At 54.2% G+C, this 22,074-nt stretch overlaps 1 protein-coding gene across 1 annotated transcript in view; it reads right to left on the minus strand.

The window, feature by feature from the left end:
• Window positions 1–22,074, minus strand: part of TSPAN18 (tetraspanin 18) — a 177,335-nt gene that overhangs the window by 63,625 nt on the left and 91,636 nt on the right. The window contains exon 3 of the mRNA XM_076002015.1: window positions 1,816–1,955. The gene's annotated coding sequence lies outside the window, so the exon portion shown is untranslated. The remainder of the gene's footprint in view (window positions 1–1,815; window positions 1,956–22,074) is intronic.

The following is a 22,074-nucleotide window of genomic DNA, read 5'->3' on the forward strand; positions in this document are numbered from 1 at the left end:
ACACTAAACAATGACTGAGGGGCCTGGAATTTGGCCACTCCCGAGCTCAGGGCAAGAAGTGTCACCCAGGGCTTTGGTTTGCAGTCTCAGGGAGACCTGCCACAGGGGGAGGCAGCAGAGTGTGGCAGGATAGTCTTGGGCTTTGATGTCAAGCAGGCCATGAAGAGATCCCGGATCTCTTACCCACTGTATCAACTTTGAAATGGGGGTCACACCGCACTGTCCTGATAGAAGGACAAAAATCCACAAAACTGACAGCACCAACTGCTGGTGAGGATGGGGAGCAACAGGAACTCTCATTCATTGCTTGTGGGGACTAAAAATAGTAAAGCCACTTTGAAAGACAGATTGGCAGTTTCTTACAAAGGTAAGCAGTCTTACCATCCAATCCAGCCACCATGCTCCTAGCTAGGTATTTACCCAGATAAACTAAAAACTTAAGTTTGCACCAAAAACACCCTACACACAAATATTTATAACAGCTTTATTCCCAATTGCCAAAAATTGGAAGCAACTAAGATATTTTTCAATAAGTGAGCAGATAAACAAACTGTGGCACATCCAATGGAATATTATTTAGCAATGAAAAGGAATGAGCTATCAAGCCACAAAAAGACATGAAGGAAACTTAAATGCATATTACTGAGTGAAAGAAGCCAAAAGCCTACACAATGTATGATTCCAACTATATGACATTCTAGAAAAGGCAAAACTGTGGTGACAGTAAAGACATCAGGAGTTGCCAGAGGAGGAGGAGGAAAGGTTGAAAAAAAACCAAGGATCATCATTGCTGGTAGGGATGAAAGGCAGAGGGCCCTGCAGTATCAGTTTTCCCCTTCCTCGTGGTAACAGAATTGTCACTGAGCAGCTGGCCACCGGAACGAAGACCATAATGCCCAGCTCTCCTTGCAACAGTGGGTGCCACAGGACCATGTTTTGACCAATGGGACATGAATGGAAGTGACATATGCACCATCTGACTTCTCCCTGGGTTTTCACTGGAGACACAGTGGGGGAGACACAGTGGGGGGCCTTCACCAACCATGCAGAAAACAAAAAGAACATCAGCCCCTAATGGCTTTGTAAAATAATCTCCTTGGCTCAGAATTTTCCTTAGAGAAAAATCAACCTCTCTCTTGTTTCAAGAACTGTTATTTGGGGGTTTTGTCACACACAAATCATTCTTTATTCTCACTAATACGGGTACTCTCTAGGACTGTTCTAAGGATTGTGCATAATAATACAGGTAAAACATGTTCTCTCGTGCATTTATTCAACAAATAACGGGCTAGCTCCCTGTGCTGGACCTGGGGGCCAACTGAGAATAAGACAGGCGAAGTCCACGCCCTCAGGGAGCCCACATTCTAGTTCAAGAGACAGACCATCAGGGCGGGCATGGACGAGTTCCAGGCTGCCATGAATGCAGGAATGCCATTCGCAACAGCTACCAGTTGTTGGGTTCTTAGCTTACTGCATGTTGGTCCTGTCCTAAGCTCCTTTCATATGTGCCCTCATTTCATCTTTATCATAAGAGGTGGGTGCTGTTGCTGTCTCATGGGCCAAGCTGAGGCACAGAGAGGTAAAGGAACCTGTCTGAGGTCACACAGCTAGGAATCGGTGAGTCCAGGCTTTGAACAAGGTCTGTGAACTTCAGAGCCTTGACCACTGGGCCCTCCTGCTGACAAAGGGAACACAACGAGACACTGTGACAGAGAATGACAGGGCGCGCTGCCGAGGGTTACTCTTAGCAACAATAATAACAGCCACAACACAAGTGGCACAAACCCCGTGCCGACCCAGCCTGAACTCCCTTACCTGGGTAGCCGGCGGCCGGAAGTCTGGAAAGGATTGCGCCCACGTCCCTAGACAGCAAATGCCAGAGGCTCAGGTTGCTCTGACGGCAGGGTTGGAAGCTCCAGCCGCGGCCAGCGCGAGGCTGCCCAGGAGACACCCACCTGTCGGAGAGAAGCAGAACAGCCGTCACTGCCTGGCGGGTGGAGATCCAGGAGAGCCGAGGCCAGCACGCAGGGGCCTGAGAGCATCCCTCAGGATCGGGGACCCAACACCTGCTCAGCTAGCCTGAAAACAATACTAAGCCACGAAGATGAGTGTGCCCACGTGCCCGCGTCCTGGGTTAAAAACACAAGAGTATCACACCATGCATGTAGCATGATGCCCGTGCAGAGGGGAGAGGCTTAGCAAATGTTTCATGGTTTGCTTTGATATAAAACTTGGAGTGCGTGGCAGGAAACTCCGTGAGTCCCGGCCTGCTGGAGAAAAGTCCCCCCTCATGTGAGAATGCGTTCCTGAGACGCCGCGTGCAGCCAGACCCACGACCTCTTTTCACTAAGGAGAAGACGGATGCAGTGAGGCCTAAACTCTGGGTCTGTCATGGCTCGTGGCCGGGTGCTCTCTCCAGGGCTGCACCCTCCTTCGGAGGGAGTTGGACCTCAGCCACAGGCGGGGGCAACCTCCTTCCAGAAGCGGGAGCCTGGGCAAGTCAGGGGTCCTCTCAGAGTATCAGTCTCCTCATCTGTACAATGGGGATACTAATGGCATCTCTCCCTGAGTTTTGCTGGGAGTTAAAATGACTTTCATAACTTTGTGAGGTCCACAGAAGAACATTTGGCACGTAGAAATTGCTCAATAAATGTTAGGGAGGTGACACAGAGGAGGACTGCGTGTGTGTGTGTGTGTGTGTGTGTGTGTGTGAGAGAGAGAACGAGAGAGAGAGAGAGAGAGAGAGAGAGAGAGAGAGAGAGAGAGAGAGAGAGAGAGAGAGAGAGAGAGAGAGAGACAGGGGAGGCAGAGCACTGGCCCAGAAGTTGCCTTGTGTCCCTGGCAGGTCTTTACACAGTGTCTCTAAATTCCGCCAGTCATTCATCCCCCCCTCCCCACCCTCTCCCCTTCTCTGGGCCCCAGCCTGCCTGCCTGCCCCTCCCTCCGGCTGCAAACCCCCACCTGCCGGTGGGATCCCCTCACCCCAGCCACCAAGCACAGCCACATTCTGACAGCCAGCAAAATGCAAATGTCATTAGCGCTCTGCAAGCTGGTGAGGCTAATGTCACACAGACGGTGTGAACCGGGGAGGGGCGGAGGCGCATTCCCCAGGAGGGGGCATTCCTGGCTTTCCCCAAAAGGGCATGATAAAGAAATGAATAAAGGGCTGGAGGAGAGAGGGGGTGATGGAGATTGTTCCGGCAGCAGCACGGGCAGCTGTGCCATCCTCGCCGGCTCACCGGGGTCACCTGCAGACCCTGCTCAGCCGCCCGTCCCCACCACGTGTCTCTCTCCACACAGAGCAGCAGGTCACCACCCGGCTGGCTGGAAAGGGGGTCTCCGCCCTCACAGGGAGGTGGCAGCAGCAGACCCGCAGCAAGAGCCCTGGGTTCCAGTCCCACGCTGCACTAACCTGCCATGAGCACTCAGACACACCCTCGCCTGCGTGGGGCCTCGGTTTCCCCATCTGTGAAGGGGGTGACAGACCCACTATCGGTGGACAGGGTTAGCCCTGAAACCCATGGTGCTAATGACTCACAGGCAGAGAGGCTCAACCGAAGGCTCCTCCTTGTCTGGCTTCCCTGATAACACAGGAAGGCTTCCTGGAGGAGGGGGCAGGTGTGCACGTGTGCAGCTGGGACAGGGTGCTGTGGGCCAGGGTGAGCAAAGGCATGGGGTACCCAAGTGCTGGAGCAAGCAGATATTCGGGACCAGGGGCCAAGGATGCCTGTGTGTGTGGGGAGGGGAGTGGAATGAGCTGGAAAAGTCCTGGCCAGTGCTTCACAGATCTTCCCTTTAATCCTCACAGGAGGATCATTCCCATGTTGTTGATGGGAAACTGAGGCTCAGAGAGGCTACGTTAACTTGCACACGCACGGCTGTGAGACAGACTGGGTGTAAACCCAGATTTGATTTAGGAGCAGAAGGTTTTGGTCACTGTGGGATGCTGCCATGCAGACTGTTGGAAACAGAACGTGAACTAGAGAAGTGCAGGGGAATGTGTGTCATAAATGTGTGCACAAGTGTGCATGGCATGCGAGGGGTGGCCTGCATCTGCATGTGGGGGGGTTCAGCACGTGAACCTGTGTCATTGCAAACACACATGTGTATCATCCTCAAATAAAAATCCTCTCTCAAGTCCACGCCCAGAAATGCCGGGTGGGGAGGACACGGCCGAGTGGGAGATGGGCCTGGCGACCAGTGGTCATGAGGCCCTGGTCATCCCACAGCAGCTCAGGAAGCCCAGCTCTGAGGCTGTGGGCCAGGCCTGGCCCACGTCACCTGTCCCTGGATCCCGCACTCCCTGAGGCCAGACCCAACTGCTGCCTGGCATTTTCCCTGGTTCTGTCTCCTCCATTGTCCCTCGGACTGCCTGCCCCAGCCAGGGGACTAGATCCTGCAGACTACATCTGGCACACGCACGGGCTGCTGCCAGCAGCTGTGGAAGCCAAGTACGGTAGAGGGGGACAGAGCACAGCTGAGGGCTGGCCACATTTGCATTCCAACCCTGATGCCTCCAGGAGCCAATGGCCTGTGACCGAGGCAGGTACTCCACCTCCCTGAGCCTCAGCAAGCCCACTGAGGGCCTGTCGGAGGGAAAGTGCATGCAAACTGCATGCAAACCGCAATTGCTGTGCCCACTAACAGGGTGCTAGTTCCAAGCCCAGTGGCCAGGAGAAGCCAGGGAAGAGCAGAGAGGTCCCCAGGGAGCCTTACATAAGTCCCTCTTTCCCCTCCTCTGGGCCTCCGTTTCTTCATCTACACAACTGAGGATCCTGGGGCTCAAATACAGAGGGGTGCACAGTTCCGAGGTGCTCATTCACTGTTAACACCGTAGCCGGAACGAATCTGCCAGGAACCAGAAGGCCATTGGTGCAGCAGTGGGCTGAGTAGATGGGGCCCAGGACAGGCACATTTTATGGGAGGAGAAAGGAAAACGGTTTTGAGTCACTGCCCAAGAAGAAACGTGACCATCCTAGGAAGACAGAGGAACGCACGTGGGAGGGAGGGAGGGAGGGAGGGAGGGAGGGAGGGAGGGAGGCAGAGCTGTCGGAAGTAGATGGAACTTGGACAAAGCCCTTCCCCCAGTTTGCACTGGGCCGGTCCTGCGCTCAACAGAGAAGACACGGAGTTCTGTTTCCCGGAGACCAGGAGGAAAAGGATCACTTACTCATTTGGAAGGCATTCATTGAACACCTGCTGTGTACCTGGGACTTGAGGGGCACCAGGGATAGTGAGGCACAGAGTAAACCTTCAGGGGAGCTCGCTCTTCATAGGGAGGAAGAGAGGGCCGTGCCCACGGCTTTGCAGTTCAGGACGGCTCAGGAGGGGCTCGCCATATTGCCAGGAGTTCCAAGGAGACAGGGGCCCCAGGGAAGGCTTCCTGGAGGAGGGGTAAGATTTGAGTGCATGGAGACGAGGAGGGCACTGGACGCAGAGAGAGACCGGAGTGAGCAAAGGCACAGAGGTACCCAAATGAGGGAGGGGGATTCAAGACCATGAACCAAGGCTGCCTGTCGGGGCGGAGTGGGAAAGGAGACAGGAAGCAAAGCCAGGCCGAGGATGATGACATTCATCCATGGCAATAGGGAGCCACTGAAGGTCATAGTGCAGAGGTGGGCTTCAGGAAGATTAAAAGCGGCAAGGAGCCCAGGAAAATGGGGGGATATGAGAGGACGGAAGGAGGATGAGTAGGGCCTGGTGTGGGGAGGGGATACAGGGGTGTTGGGGTAGGAGTGCAGGGGGTACTGAGTCCAACAGGCCAAGGGTAGGGGGCACAGGCACGGGAGAGAACTTGGTGACTGAACTTAGACATGGTGATGGTTAATGTTAAGTGTCAACTTGACCAGTACAGATGGGTCTGCATCCCAGCTCTGCAACTGTCACCAACTGTGTGGCCTTAGGCAAGTCACTCAACCTCTCTGGGCCTCAGTTTCCCCTCCTATAAAGTGGCAAAAAAAAATAAAGCCACCTCATAGGGTTGTAAGATTCAACCAGATTATATATAAGAACCACTTTGCATACAATAAGTGATCGTTCAATGCTTGCTTTTTAAAATTCACTACTTTTATTAACAAGTGATGCCGTCCCCCTATTACAAATGAGGACGTTGAACCTCAAGGTCAAGTAACAGGGTAGAATTGGCTGCGCTGGGCCTCAAATCACAGGAGAAGCAAGTTATGAGCAAATAAACCTGGGATGACTCAGAGAAGAGTCTTGATTTTAAAATATTGTTAAAGAAAAAGGCTGTTTTATGACTTTTGCATGGTGCGCTTATTAAACCCAAGCTATAAATGTGAACTAATAAGTAAAATGAGTTAAGTTAATGAAAAAAATCAACCTCCAGGATGGATCTATATTACCTAATGGCAGTCCATAAACACAAACATAAAATTTTAAAATACGAGAATGAATTGCAATGCCCAGCAGCTCAAGGAACCTGCAATTTCTCCGTCTGAAAAATAAAAGCTATTGATTTTAGTTGAGTTCTCATTGCTCATGAGTGAGTCTTTGGGAAGTCATAAAGGAAGGAATTATTTCCAATTGTTTACTCACTGAGGATCATACGTATTGAATTTAAATTATCTCCGATTCCCAATTAGTACAAACAAAATTAGAATCCGAGTACAGCAGAACTGGAAAGGCCCTTAGAGGCCTTTGAGCTCAGTTCTCTTTGTTTTATGGACCAGGAACCAGAGACACAGAGAAGGGGAGCGGCTTGCCCAAGATGGCACAGCAAAAGGGTGGGATCTGGGCCAGAGCCGGGGCTCTGCACCGAGGTCAGCGTCCTGCACTGGTCCCTGCAGCCTCTGGGACCGGCTCGTTAAATCCAGTCCCGAAGGGTGTGCGGGGTGGTAGCTGGGCCCCAGCCCCAGTGGTTCCTGCAATAAGAACTTGCACCCAGCTGCTGGGAAAAAGAAATCTACCCAAGAGAGGACCCTCAAGGCCCAACGCAGTCTAAGCGGGTACAGGAGGGACCTGGTGGCAGAGTTTGCAATCAGTTCTAAGACACAACAGCACAGTCCCACGTACGGAGCACTTGGGTGCCCAGGCCAACCCAGTGTGGCCGGGTGGCCCCGCCACAAAGGAGACTGGGGTTCTGTTCAGAGAGGGCTGCAGGTGGCACCGCCCCAGGCCCGGCTCAGCTCCTCCCTGAGTCCCAGGTGAGGCTGGGGGACCCATTGCATGGTGGGGGACAGAGGGGTCTCTCACTCAGCCAGGCTCTGTCCAACACACACACACACACACACACACACACACAAACGAGTACGAGACCAAGGAGCTTTGCACGTGGCACAGGCACACGTGTGCGCATGCGTGTGTGTGCGTGTGTAAATGTCAGGCTGCACACGATTACCAAGCAGATGTTTAATTACTACCTGAGTGTAATTAATCAACACGATTAATACACAACCCATACCATGTAATTACTTCCCAATTAAACCTGAACGAAATATTTTATTGCGGAGGGTTTGCTAATTACCCGGCCCTGCCGAAGGACAGGTATAATGGCCAGCAATTTTTCTTCCTTCCTCTCCTTCCTTTCCTCCCTCCGCTGCCCTCTCATCAATCTTGTGGGCTGCTGTCCCCACCGCCCAGGACGGGGTGGCTGTGGGCCTCCTCCCCAAGGTGCTGCGTCTGCACTCAGGAGGTTTCCGTGAGCCCTACATCACCCTCGTTCTCCCAGCGCTTCAGCTTGGAGCAGCTTGTCCTTTCCAGAAATCAAGACGGCCTCTGCGGGCCTGCGGACGGGAAGCCGTGGGGCAGGGGTCCGGCAGAGGCTCTGCAGGCAGCTGCCGGGAGTGGAATCCTGGCTCTACCAGTTCCTGGCTGGGAAATCTATGTCAAGGTAACTGTGCCTCAGTTTCCCCACGTGTCAGGTGGAGACTGTAACGATAATTATCTCAGGGGATTCTTATAATGGGATAAAATGCATGAGCAATTAGCACAGTGCCTGGCACAGAGTACGGCCTGGGTAACTATTACGGCTACTATCAACGCTGTCCCAGAAATGGCCCTTCCAGGAATCCTTATAATCATTCAGCCTCCCAAACTTACTGGCTTTTGGGTTCCACTCTCTCTTCCCTCCCACAACAGCTCCGTCCCGTCTACCTACCCAGACCCCTCCCTGCTACTCACCACCTACGTGGACCCCATGACACTAACTCCAGCCTTCATCCTCTCTCACCCGGCCCCCAGCTGCCGCCTCTACCCATTCTCCCTCCATCCCATCCCCCACCAGGCAGGGAGGCAGGTCTTCAGGAGTGGAGCTTGGACCACGCCACTCTCCTGCTCAACAACCGTCCATAGCTCACCACTGCCTATGCATCAAGGTCTAACTCCCCTGCCTGTTGTTTTAGGCCCTGGAAAATCGCCAATGCCCAAGTCCCACCTTCATTGCTCAGGGCAATAGTATGGCATGAGCACTTGAGCGAATGTTTTGGCAGATTTTAGAGGCATCTGCGCCCTTCGAGCTGGGATGTCCCAGGGCATTTTGTAAGCCTGTAAATCTCCCAGGAGTCTCCTGGAAGGCGGGGTTTATCTGTCACAGTTCATTTCTAGACCATCTTGGCTCCTTTCCCCTTCGCCTGACAAACGTCCTCCCTACACCCCACTGCATTTAGGAACAACTGATCCTTTAGGTCACACTGACCACATGTCCGGCTGCGCAAAGAGATTATATAGGGACCCTGAGACAAGGACCAGTGCTTGACCTGCCTGAGAGGCAAGGGCCGGGGACACGATGACAGACTCCAGCGCAGGTGGCACACACTGGAGAGTGGGCCAAGGGTGCACACTCCTGTGCCTGGTGTGCATGCGTGTGCACAAAGAGGGCCTATGCAGCTACTTCTGAGTGTGAATGAACTCTTTCAGTCTCCAAAACATCAAATAGCACGAGTTGTGCACTCAATCGCTCAGTAACCTAACTCACGCTCTGGAGTCGGAGCACTGGGATTAGACTCCCGTCTCTTCTTCTAACTAGCCACGTGACTTTGGAAAAATGACTTAACTTCTCTGAGCCTCAGTTCTTAGCTGTAAAACAGGGATGATCATAGTTCCTACTGACAGTGTTGTTACTACATGTAACACGCTTTAATCAGTTGCCTGGCATAGGGGAAGGGTCTATGTCAACTGCTTTGTTAATATTAGTAATGAGAATAATAAATGCTGGGAGCACAGCAACTCAGTGCCTGGAGCCAAACATGGTACACAGACGTGAACCAGTGGATGTCCAAGTCCCTGCAGAGACACTACAATAGCAAGCAGTAAGTGATACTCATTTGTTCGGCATTCATTCATTCAGCAAGCACTTGCGGAGCGCCTGCCGTGTATGTCTCGGGGCTGGGCGCTGGGGCAGAGCAAAGCTCTGCGGCCCTCTCTGCAGTGACGCCGAGATGCAGACACGGTCCAGAGGTAGCTGGGCCAGGACGGGCTGGGGAATGTTCTAAACCACTTACTGCTGTGTCCCCAGTGCCTGGACTAGCCTGTCGCACCTGGCGCTAGACGAAGGATGACAGCACTGCTGGAGGTACAGGAGGTGGCCCAGCCGGGAGGCTCCTTCCGCGTGTGTTGGAGAAAGGGGAAAGGTGCTCCGAGCAGCGAGCAGCGGGGCAAGGGCACAGGGCCCGGACCTGCAGGACAGGCGTGGGGGCAGCAAGCAGCAGGCGAGAGGGGAGAGGGGTGAATGGGGCCCAGGCGGTGGGGCCGAGAGCGCCTGGGCTGGGAGGGAGCCCGCTGAAACGCACAGAGGGGACAGGGCCACTCTCAGTCCCGGATTTCCCTCCTTGCCTGAAGTTCAGGCACTGGTCTCTGGAACTCTGAAGCCCCCTCCTGGGAAGCGGACGGAAGCATTTCCAGGGAACGCTGGGTTGATTCCTCTCTCCTGGGATTAGTCTGAAGCTCCCCGCTCAGCCACAGCCCAGACCATGACGTGCTCCGGCCATGCAGGCGGCGGTGGGGGGTGGGGGGACAGGAAGCCATGCCCCAGCTAGACGCAGGGAGGGCAGGTGGCGCCAGGGTGCCGCTGTTTGCGCTCAGAGCCGGTCTATCTCCACTGCCTGCTGCTCAGGCTGTTTATGGGGAGGGACCCAGGAGAGAAACCTCCTTCTCTACACACACACACACACACACACACACACACACACACACACTCACACACGCATGGCCAAGCCTGGGGCTGGATTAAAGCAAAAAGGTCAAAACTTTAATAAGTTAACCAAGAGGCAGGAAATCCTTGTTCTGGCCACAAGTCTGGGACAGGTATGCTGTGTGCCCTGGGGCAGATCAAGTGCCCTCTCTGGGCTTCCACTACGTCCTCTCTAAAATGAGACAGAGGTATTCATGAGCTTCCACCCTGGAGTGAAAGGAAGGGGGCCAAGACCCCACAGATGGGTGGAGGTGATGTGAGGAAGAAGGTGAGGGGCCTGAGCCCCAGGCAGTGAAGTGGCCTGTTACCTGGGATACAGCCAGCGAGTGGCGTGGTGCCTGGGACAAGAACCAGGGTCTCCTGCACCTGCCTCACTGGTGGCCGAGGCTGAATTTGAACCCTGACCCCACCACTCACCATGGGACCTTGGACATCTTATTTAACATGAACCTGAACCTCAGTTTCCTCATCTGTAAAATGGGGCCAATACCACCCCTCATTTGCAATTAAATGAGAAGACACAAGGAGGCTGCCCAGCAGTGTCTGGGGCAGAACAAGCCTCCATGGGTGGAGACGATTACTAGTACTGCAATTATAGTCCCGTCGCATTGAGAGTGGGCCTTCCCGGGAAGCTCTCGCACCCTTTGGTGCCATCTAGGGCCAGCGACCCCGGGAAGTGGCTTGCCTTCATCCTGCTCCCCAGTGGGATGCTGTGAGTCCCCCACAGGCCCTGGAAGCCCCAGGCCTGACGGAGAACGTTCGAGACCACAGCCCTTCCACACTCGGTCACAGAGCTGGCACAGTTCTCTGGGCAAACGGTGGCCACTCGTTGGGGCGGTGGGGAAAGCAGCCTGGCACTAGTGGTTCCAACTCACCTGACATGTGTCCTTTTGTGCAAGCAGAGCGTACCCACACATCACTAGCTAAATGACAATAGAAAGAAATCCATCGTCTGGAGGACAAACGCCTTGGGGACAACACCCTGGGGAAATGCCATGACCTTAGCTGACCTTGGGGAACACTCCAGGCTCTGGCCGGCTTCTTGTTCCTGGAGGAAGGGTCTGCCAGCCCTGGGGACAGGAGTCACCAGGTCACGATGTCTGGCTCCCTCTTTAGGAGGGAGGAGCTGACCTGGGCCAGGCAGGGGAGACCCCATTCAGGGCGGTCTCCAGGCACAAGGTGAAGGTAACAAGGCTGACATCCTGCCCAGCAGATGCTGACTGCCTACTGTGTGCCTAGCCGAGCAGCTGCTGTCCCATGGCACCCGATGTGTCTTCACATAAGCCCCCTGGACCCCATGGACCTGTGCACCCCGTGTGGGAAGGGCTGTTAAACAGAGACCCGAAGAGGTCGATGATTTCTGCAAGTGGCAGAAGGGGCTTCACACCTTGGGCTTTCAGGTGCCACGGCCCGTGCTTTCTTCACGGTTCCAGAGTAAGGGCTTTTGGGGTGTGCATGTGTGGCCCTGCCTGGACCCACCACCCAGCTGCAGCAGGGTCAGCTGCTGCAACCTTCCCTGGTTAGGAAGGGAAGGTTGGGAAGCGGTTCCCTGGGGCAGCGCTCCTGCTGTGCAGCGCCCTCACCCAGAGAGGTCTGGGAGGCCACACCCCACCTGCACCCCCAGGCATAGCCCTGGCCATGGCACACTGATCTGGGGTGAAACAGCCCAGCCCCCTTGCCTCTGCTGGGGACAAAGTCAAGTCCCTTCATGCCCCAGAGCTCCCCACAGGACCAGGCTGAGGCTAGACTCTCTCGACCTTCGCCCGCTTCCCGGCTGGTTTGCAGATCTCTAAGAACCCCCCTTCAGCAATTCACTTGCACAACCATCCCAGCTCAGGCTCTGCTTTGGGGAGCCCACCTAAGACACAGGGAGCTCGCGAAAGACACACGCATGCCATCACAGGACTCAACGGCCATCAGGAGGTAAACCTGAGACGGGGACTGACAAAGACATGATCGCTTTGCCTCCAGTACTCCCCCCTTATCCACAGGGCAGACTCTCCAAGACCCCCAATTTTTGCCTGAAACCTCAGTACTGAACCCTGGTGTATACTATGCTTTTTCCTAGACATGCAATAAAGTTTAATTTATAAATCAGGCACAATAACAGATTAACAACAACAATAATAAAATGGAACAATTATGAAATATTATAGTATTTTAAGTGAAATAAGGAGGACCTGAACACAAGCACGGAGACGCCACGGCAGCGGTCCGATAACCGAGGCGGGTGAGTGGCTGCTAAGCTGGTGGCATATGCAGTGTGGACTCGCTGGACGAGGCGGGGTCCACGTCCCAGGAAGGACGGTGGAGACCACACCATGCTACTCAGAATGCCACGCAATTTATCAATTGTTTATGTATGGAATTTTCCATTTAATATTTTCAAATCACAGGTAACTGAAACCGTGGAAACCTTAACTAAGAGTGTGTAACCATCCCCCTCCCCGCCTCTAACAGCTTACCACGTGCAGGGGTGCACTTTCCCTCCTAACCTCCGCGAAAACCAACATCCCAGCCAACAGGGTGTGTTCTCCCACTTTATAGATGAAGAAGCCGGGGTTCAGAGAGGTAATTCGCCCGAGGTCACCTGCAACTCCTAAGTGGCTGCCCTTGGACTTGAACTCAAGCACCTGCCCCCCTCCTCCAGCAAAGGGGAGCTGAATATAGCTGGAGACGGGGAGCCCCATGGTCCATGGTTAGGGTCATGCCCTGGGCAAAGGTCACTGCTATCCCCTCTGTCACTTTGTGTCACTCCTGGGCCACATGGCATGAGGGGGCCACAGATGGGAGGCAGCAGCTCTGGAGGATGGAGGGAGTAGGGGTTACCCCTGGGCCCCGCTGGTCTCCCCCACCACTCCCCACCCCACGTCTTGGGCTCTCTCCCTCTCCATGGTTCCCGACACCAGCTGCTCTCCCACCCCTCCCCGCTCCCACTCCCTGCCGTGGGGCAGACTGAGCAGCTCAGCCAGGCGGGTTGCAGGCAAAGATTGTGAATTTTACCTGTTAATTTGGTTTCTGTAGCCCTGCTGCTTGCCAAGCCTGAACAGCTCTGAAAGGAGGAGGGGAGAGCGGGCAGGAACACGGGGAGCAGCAGCTGAGGCCGCTGGGGCTTGCTCCCCGGGGCAGGGGCCATGGGACCCAGCCGCCCTGGGTCCAGGAGCAGGAAGGGGCCTGTGTCCCTGGGCACCAGCCACCTGCCCACTCCACCCCATCCTTGGGTCAAAAGCCTCTGCAAGCCCCTGGCTCGGGGGCAGAGATGAGCCCGGCCAGGCACAGGAGGACCCTGCCCCTCGCCCTTCCTTCCCACAATTGCCAGCCATCTCCACCACTGTCTCTCCTAGGTCCCTTGAGCCCTTGCTACCCTGGGCACTTCACTGTGCTTGATCCTCAAACCGCTTCCACATAGCCCTCATTGCGAGACAGCTATCCTCATCACCCCATTCCGCAGACACAGAAACTGAGGTCAGAGAAGTGCTGTGTCCTCAAAACTCTCGACACGGAGTTACCCACGACCCAGCAATTCCGCTCCTAGGTCTACGCCCAAGAGAACTGAGGACAGGGCCTTAAACACATACGTGTGCACACGCGTGTTCACAGCAGCATCATTCACGGTAGCCATGAGGTAGAAATAACCCGAATGCGGGTCCACATTTGGATGGACGAACAGATGAATGCGGCACATCCGCACAACAGCAGGATTCCGCCGTCAAAAGGAACGGAGACCCGAGATGTGCTATATGCTGATGGCCCTCCCAAACACCCCGCCCGGGGAGAGGCCAGGCACAAAAGGTCGCACCTTGTATGAGTCTATTTACACGAAACACATAGAACAGGTGACTCCACAGAGCCAGAAAGTGGATTAGTAGTTTTGCCAGGGGCCGAGGGGAAGCAGGGAAGGGGCCAGGCAGCCGAACGTGGACAGGGTTTCCTTTTGGGGTGATGAAAATGCCTTAGAACTAGACAGAGGTGGTAGCTGCACCGCCTTGTGACTGTACTAACTGCTACTGAACAGGACACTTTAAAAGGATGAATTTCATGCTATGTAAATTTCACCTTGATATATTTTTTTAAAGAGAGGTGCTGTCACTCCTGCAAAGTCACAGAGCTGGTGAGTGAGGGGGCCCAGATTCACACCTGCTCTTTCTGAAGCCCGGTGCTGTGTCCCTGGCCACCATCCTCGGTTGCCTGTCCCGTGTTCCTCCACTGCTGGGCCTTGGCCTCTGCCAGGAACGCCCTCCCTCCCCATTTCTACTGTCAAAATCCTGCCCGTCCGCCGAGCACCTGTGTTAAAAGCCACTCCATCCCTGGTGCATTTCCTCGATCTGGAAGTTTTCTCCACCTGGGAGCCCCACAGCCCTGGGGCTCTGCGCCTCCCTGGCAAGGGTCCCCTCCGCCTCCTGCGGCGGTTGGTGCTGCGCCAGGCTTCCCTCCAGGCCGATGGGACTTCCGCAGCCGCGAGGCGCTTGTGAGCGTTAAGTATCACGAATGCCCTCAGAGGTCCCAGCGCCGAGCACGGCGCACGGTAGGCACTGGGTAGACGGTGTCAATGGGCTGGATTCACTCCTGAAGAGCAGGACCTGCTGACTTGTGTCCACCCCCTGGCATGGGTCACGACCTCCGCAGGACGCCCCAGATGGCTGTGGAACAGAAGGAAAGGGGGCGCACGCCCGCGGCAACGGGGCTCGATCCCGCCTGGGGCGAGCCTGTTTCCCCGCTCAGCAGGAAGCCGGACTGTTCGCAGTTTGTAATAGAGGCAGCGCCGTTTCCCCTCGGCAGGGCTGGCCCCGCGCACCCTCACACGCATACACACGCGCAACCGCAGCGGCCTTGGGAGAGCCCAGCCCAGGGCCAGCTACGCCTGTTACCTGTTGGAGCCCCTTGGACCAGCCAAGCCCCGGGGGATTTTGATCCCTGAGGCACCTCCACCACCACGGTCCACAAGTCAGGGAATCGGAAGCTCGGGCCTGCCCACCGTCCCAGCAAGAAGCGACGGCCACGTTCATTAAACGGATACTCATTAAACAGCCAGGATGCTACTGTGCGGGCGGGAACGGGTGTGCGCAGGAAGACCTATCAGCTGGAAGTTGGAATGCAGGCGTCACACGGAGCTGGTCTGACTTGGATTCTGCCACTTCCTGAGCCCTCTGAGCCTCAGTGTCCTTATCTGTGAGATGGGAATAATGAGATCCTGCCTCCCAGGGCCGATGCGCAGATGAAAGGAGACAGCGTGTGCAAAGTGCTCAGCACAGTGGCTGGCACAAAGTACAGGCTCCTTCTATGTGCCTATTATTGCTGTTGTTCTCCCCACTTTACAGATGCAATAACTGAGGCCCAGGAAGGTAAGGAGGAGTCTGTGAGAGTCATAGGATCCCCAGGCTGACGGTTTACTGCCCTCAGGAAGACTCATGTTTAGATGAGGCACACCCCGAGTAGCCACTGCTACTCTGGGAAACTGTCCCAGGTCTGGCCCTGGTGATGGCTCGGCGTGCTGGGTGGAAACGGCCCAGACTGCACTCACCTACCCACTTCTGCGTCTACTGTGTGCCCTGAGGAGTCCCAGGGAGACAGCATGGAAGGCGGAGAGCACACAGGTCTAGAAACAGAAGACTGGATTCAGGCAAGAGGCTCATCGGTTTCCTGGCCAGGTGACCTTGGGTAAGTCCCAGCTCCAGGCTTTCGCTCATGCAGTTCTCTTGGTCTGGAATCTCATCCCTCTCGTCCCCCACTTGATGAACTCCTATTCATCCTTCAAAACCCAGTTCAAATGTGTGCCTCCTATGTGAAGCCTCCCATCTCTCCCAGAGCAAGGTGGCCACTATGGTGCTGTGCTCCCTCCCATTGCATTTTCATTTCCGCAAGCTCCGTGAGGGCGGGGACTGTTTCTGGTGTGTTCTCGGCAGTCTCCTAAGCACCAAGCATGGTGCCGTATATAGCAGTCAAAGCTCACTGAACCACGAATGAGTCCCTTTGACTTCACCCCACGCTGGACGCTGGACTGCACGTCTCACTCGACTCTGAGTGCCCGAACACAGCACCCATAGGGCTGCGTCCCCTGCTCACTCGGTCCTTGGCAAAAGTCCATGGGGCATGACTGACGTCTCCAGTAACTGTCACCACGCTCACCTCGTTGGCTTAAACCAGGCGTCCTCGAACTACGGCCCTCGGGCCACATGCGGGTGTTTTTGCCCGTTTTGTTTTTTTACTTCAAAATAAGATATGTGCAGTGTGCACAGGAATTTGTTCATAGTTTTTAAAACTATAGTCCGGTCTGAGGGACAGTGAACTGGCCCCTATTTAAAAAGTTTGAGATCCCCTGGCTAAAAGTAATGAAGACACATTAAGACAGGCATCAGGGAAGCACTTTATAAACTAGAGGAACTACATACACTTACAGTATTGGCGTTAAGAACAATCCCAAACACCAGATAATGCCAGCTCTTTCAATATACCTTTGGAAGCTCTTTGGAATCTACAGTGGAATGTGAATTAGTTGAAGATTCCAAGAAATTCTCTCTACTCCAGGGAACACAGACACGCAGGCCTCCCTGATCTTGCCTCTTTGCTTGGCTGTTGACAGTGGGACATGCCAAAGGGCAGGGAGCACCTCCTCTCTAGCTGATACCCACAGCGGAGAGAGGGGGCCCTGGGACCAGAGGAATCCAGCCCAGCCACTTACTCACTCTGAGATCTTGCACAAGTCCCTCAAGTCCCTCACTGTCAGGTGGTGTGGGGACAAGGGGAGGGACAGGGGAGGGTGATCATGCCCACCTCGCTGAGTGGAGGGCAGGTAGATGGACCAGGTCCGGCATAAGGGACCAATAAGCAGCCATGCTCTTTCCTCTCAAATGATTCCCAGACACCATTAAGAGAGTAAGAAAGCAAACCGCAGACTGGGAGAAGGGTTTGCAACACTTATGTGCAACAAAGGGGACTTGTATCCAGAATATATAAAGAACTCCTACTAATCAATAAGAAAAAAAGAAAATAGTCCAGTTTAAAATTGTGCAAAAGCCTTTATAAATAGACACCTTCCAAAAGAAGATATGCACATAGCTGACGAGCACATGAAAACGCGCTCAGCGTCATTACCACCAGGGAAATGCAAATCGAAAACCGCAAGGAGATATCACTACGGATGAACCAGTTGGCTAACAATGAACCGACGCATGGTGCCAAGTGTGGGCGAGGAGGTACAGCAACTGGAATGCTTACACACTGCTGGCAGGACTGTCAAATGACATGCCCACTCGATTGGACAGTATCTATTAAAGCTAAACCTGTGACTCAGCATTTCCACTCCCAGGCACATACCCAAGAGAAATACCCACAAAAAGAAGTGGATGGACTATAATGTTCATTGCACTATATGTGTGTGTGTGTGTATAATACCTAAACAGGCATTTTTTTAATTAGAGGATGCATTGCCTCATACCATCTCCAAGGCCTACCAGCTCTGTCATTTTATGCTTCTCAGAGCCTAGAGAATGAGTCTCGGGTTCTATTGCTCAAATTCAGGGATGTTGTGCTCATTTTACTCTGTCTCTTCCCATTCGCTGTCACCTCACTTGCCCAGGGAGCCCCTTCTCTTGCTCATTCTCCCTCCGTGACTTCATGTAAGTTAATCAGCCACTCATGGCCACATCACCCCATCTGCAAAAAGGGGGTCATGCTGCCCGGACTCTGCCACAAAAGAGGAAGACATGGTCATGCATGGAAAATGCTCTGTGCGTCAAAGAGCAAAAATGCTAAATCCATTCCCAGAATTGCTAGCAGATGTATCTTTACATGGGGTCAAGCACGTTCGGGCAGAATTGTATTTACTATAGCGAGGGTGTGATTTAAAGCTCAAACTTGGTCCATGTGTGTTTCTTTGGCATTGAAGGGACCCAACAGGGGCCATGGAGCAAAAGTCATTACGGGAAAGGGACAGCGATGAGTTTAACTGGGGACGGCCTGGATGCTAGCATGGTCCCTCATGCTTAAAGGAGACATAGGTCATGCCCAACCTGGGGCTTCTGCCAGCCTCCCAAAGAAAGGAACTCTAGAGCTGGAGTCTAAGGATCTGAGTTCAAGGGCTGCTTTGGTTCTAATGGGCTGTGTGATGCTGTTAACGCATTTCCCGCCTCTGGGCCTCAGTTTCCCCCCTGCACAATGAAAAAGTGGACTAGATCATATCTGGCGATCCTTCTAACTTTATAGGCTTATGAGCTTACATATGGCTTACTTCTTAAAATTTAAATCATATTGTGTCCCTTCCTGTTTAAAGCCTTCTCTGTGACTCCACGTTAGGCTTAGAATAAAGTCCAAACTCATCCGTAGGCCCTGATGGTTGGGTCCCTGCTGGCCTCTGCTGGAAACACTGCCCCATCTCTCAACTAGACCCCAGCCATATTGCTCTTCTGTCCACCCATGAACAACAGCTCAAACTCATCCCTGCCCCAGGGCCTTTGCACACATTGCCCTCTCAGTTGGAACCCTCCTCTCCCCAGTTCTGCACGGCTGCCTTTGCCTGCTTTAGGGCACCAGCCCAGAAGTCCCCTCTGCAGAGGCTTCCCTGTCCGCTCCAGAAAACGCAGCCCCTGTCCCATGTGTGTTTGGGGTTTTTTTCCACCTTCACACCAGTTGTATGACATGCAGTCATTTGATGAATTCGCAGCTATCTTGTTTCCTGTTGGTCTCCTGCACTGGAGGGTGAGCCCCCGGCCGGCAGCCACAGTGTCGTCACCATCAACCCTCGGGCATGCACACAGGAGACACTCAACAAGCATCTGTGCATTCCTAATCCTCCCAGGCAGTACTCCAGCACCGCTGCTGTCCTTGGGGACTGATGCAAGTGTTTCCCAAGGGGAAGAAAACGCTCAGGTAGGGACGTCCCACCAGGGACTGTGAGCATGCCAGGCTCTCTGCATCCTGTGTCAATGTAGTTCTCACTACAACGCTTGGAGATAAGATGAGTGGGGGAAACTGAGGCTCAGAGTGGAGACTCGTTGCGCCCATGGTCCCACACCAGTAACCAGGAGCCCTGAGTTGGGAGGCTGCTGGCCGTGAGCCGCCCGCTGGCTGGGGAACGCGGCGGCGTGCGATCCAACCTCTCCAGGCTGTGCTTCCCGTCTGCAAAGTGGGGTTCAGATCTGTCGCCTGACTGCACGCTGTGTCATGACCAAGCGGGGCGACCTGCGCGGTGTGCTGTGCGCCGATGTTGAAACAGAAACAGGGCTGGGGTTTGCTTCTGTGTCCCGCCTCCCCGGGGGGCAGCCAAGCAGTGGCAGGAGCGAGCCGTTGAGCCAGCCTGCCCGGCACTGGCATCCCGCTCCCACCCAGCTCAGAGCCGGGTGCCCTCGGGCACACACGCTACTTTGCTTCTTTGAACTCCAGTTTTCTCATTTGCGAAATGAAAAGAATAATTCCCTCCCCCTAGGGCTGTTAGGAGTATTAAGCGAGATCACCCGCAAGAAGAGCTGTATTCTTTCCAAAGTGCTGTGCAAATGTTGCTTCACCTTTTGATGTCTTACGACATCCAGGTATTATGATAGCAACTTTCCCTAACGAGGGAGACACGGTGTGAAATGGGCAAGGACGCTCAAGGCTGCCTCCGCCACCCCCAGGGGACAACACTGGCGAGTCCTTACAGAGCCCTCACTGCGTGCCAGGCCCTGCAGGACGCCCTCTCTCAACGGTCTCCTCCTCAAGGGCTCAGCTGGCAGTGCTGTATCATCAGCCCCATTTTACAGATGAGCAAACTGAGCCTCAAATAACCCTGCTTGAGTTTCCCTGGCCTTGGGAGTTCTCCCCGTGGGGACTTGGCCGAGGGGAGCGTGCACGCAGACCGGGCAGCGTGCTTGGGAGGACTAGACCAGCTCTGGGCCCAGAAGAGCCACCTGGGAGAGCAGCACGGAATCAGCACATCACAGGCACCTTGGCCTCCCCAGACCGACAGCCGCCGGCCCACCCTGCCCAATGGCTGCCCACAGCTGGCCCTTCTGTCCCTAAATGCCCCCCGAGCTTCTGCCCCACCACTGGCCTCCCTCCCCCACTGCACACGCAGTCTGGGGGTGCCGTCTTGGCTGCAGGAAGTCATTAGACGAGATGAGTGGGGTGGAGAGCAGGCGGAGCGGGAGCAGGGCTGGCAGAGAGAGCTCCCTGGGGCAGGGAGACTTCAGAGGGTGGGGAGGGGCGCAGGGGAGACGGAGGCAGTCTAGTCTGGATGAGAGGGAAGAAGGGCAGAGAGGTCTGCATTCGAGAGACAGAGAAAGACACAAGGACACTCTCTTTCCTTCCTCGGGAGGGAAAGAGAGGGACGCAGAGACCCAAGGAAAAGGGGAAAGCAGTGCCTGGGGGAGAAGCTCATTAGATGGAAACAGACACAGGCTCATTTATCTGGCCGGATCCCTGAGCGCGGCTGAGAAATGTTCTCTGTTTGCCGGAGGTAGGGGAGGCAGCCTGGGCGCCCAGGGCACAGGCCGGGTGCTGGGGGCCCAGGGCCCAGCCACGAGCCCTGTCCACCGTCGCTTCCCAGGAGGCGAGATGAACAGAAACGCACTTGCACGTGCACCAGAACGTTCCCGGAGATCTGCAGGCTGAGAACCACAGGGCAGGCAGGCGGGCTGGAAACGCAGGCAGGAACTGATGCAGCAGTCTTCGGGCAGAGTTCCTTCTTTTCTGGGAAACCTCAATTTTTGCACTTAAGACTGCTTGGATGAGGCCTTCCTACATACCTAAAGCCAGCTGACTGTAGGTATTAGGTGCATCTACAAAAGACCTTTCCAGCAATATTGAGGTTGGCGTTGGATTAAATAGCTGGGTGCTCCGGTCCAGCCAAGCTGACACATGAAATTAAGCCATCACGCCACCTGATTTGGTGTCCTCCGGCTGCTATAATCAACTACCACAAAGTCAGTGGCTTAAAACAACACAAATTTATTAATTATTCTAGAAGTCAGAAGTCCCTTTACATGGGTCTCACTGTGGCAAAATCAAGGTGCCAGCAGGGCTGTGCTCCTTCTGGAAGCTCCAGAGAAACCATCCTTTCCTTGTCTTGTCTAGATCCCAGAGGCCACCTGTGTCCCTTAGCTCGTGGGCCCTTCCTTCTCCAAAGCCAGCAGCGGCCAGGCTGGGCCAGACCAGTCCTCCCCAGGCAGCATCGCTCCCGTGTGCCTCCTCTCCAGTCACACCTCCCCCTGCCTCTTGCAGGGACCAGTGCGGTTACATCAGCCCCACCTAGATATTCCAGGATAATGTCTCCCCACCTCAAGGCCATTAACGTGATCACATCTACAAAGGCCCTTTAGCCATGCAGGAAAACGTATAATTCACAGGGTCCAGGAATTAGGATGTTGTCCTCTCGGGGAAGGGACCTCATGCCTCCTGCCCTGCCACCCCACAGCAGGGTAGACAATAGTGGGGTGGTCCAGGCAAGAGTGGGGTGGGTCCAGGAGATACTGAGGGCTCAGTTCCAGACCACTGCAAATAAATCCAATATTGCAATGAAACAAGTCACACGAATTTCTTTGGCTTCCCAGTGTATATAAAAGTTGTGTTTACACTATACTGCAGCCTATTAAGTATGCAATGTCTTAAAAAATATACATAGCTTAACTTAAAAATACTTTATTGCTAAAAAAAATGCTAACGATCATCTGAGCCTTCAGCAAGCTGCAATCTTTTTGCTGGTGGAGGGTCTTGCCTCGATGTTGACGGCTCCTGACTGTTCGGGGTGGTGAAGCGGGGGTGATTGTGGCAATATCTGAAAACGAGACAGCAATAAAGTTTGCTGCATCGATCAACTCTTCTTTTCATGAAAGATTTCTCTGTAGTGTGTGACACTGTTTGATAGCATTTTTCCCACAGTAGACTTCTCTCGAAATTGGAGTCAGTCGTCTCAAAGCCTGCTGCTGCTTTTCAATTAAGTGGATGTAATATATTCT

This window comes from Microcebus murinus, chromosome 4 (assembly GCF_040939455.1).
Source record: "Microcebus murinus isolate Inina chromosome 4, M.murinus_Inina_mat1.0, whole genome shotgun sequence".
NCBI classification, from domain to species: Eukaryota; Metazoa; Chordata; class Mammalia; order Primates; family Cheirogaleidae; genus Microcebus; species Microcebus murinus.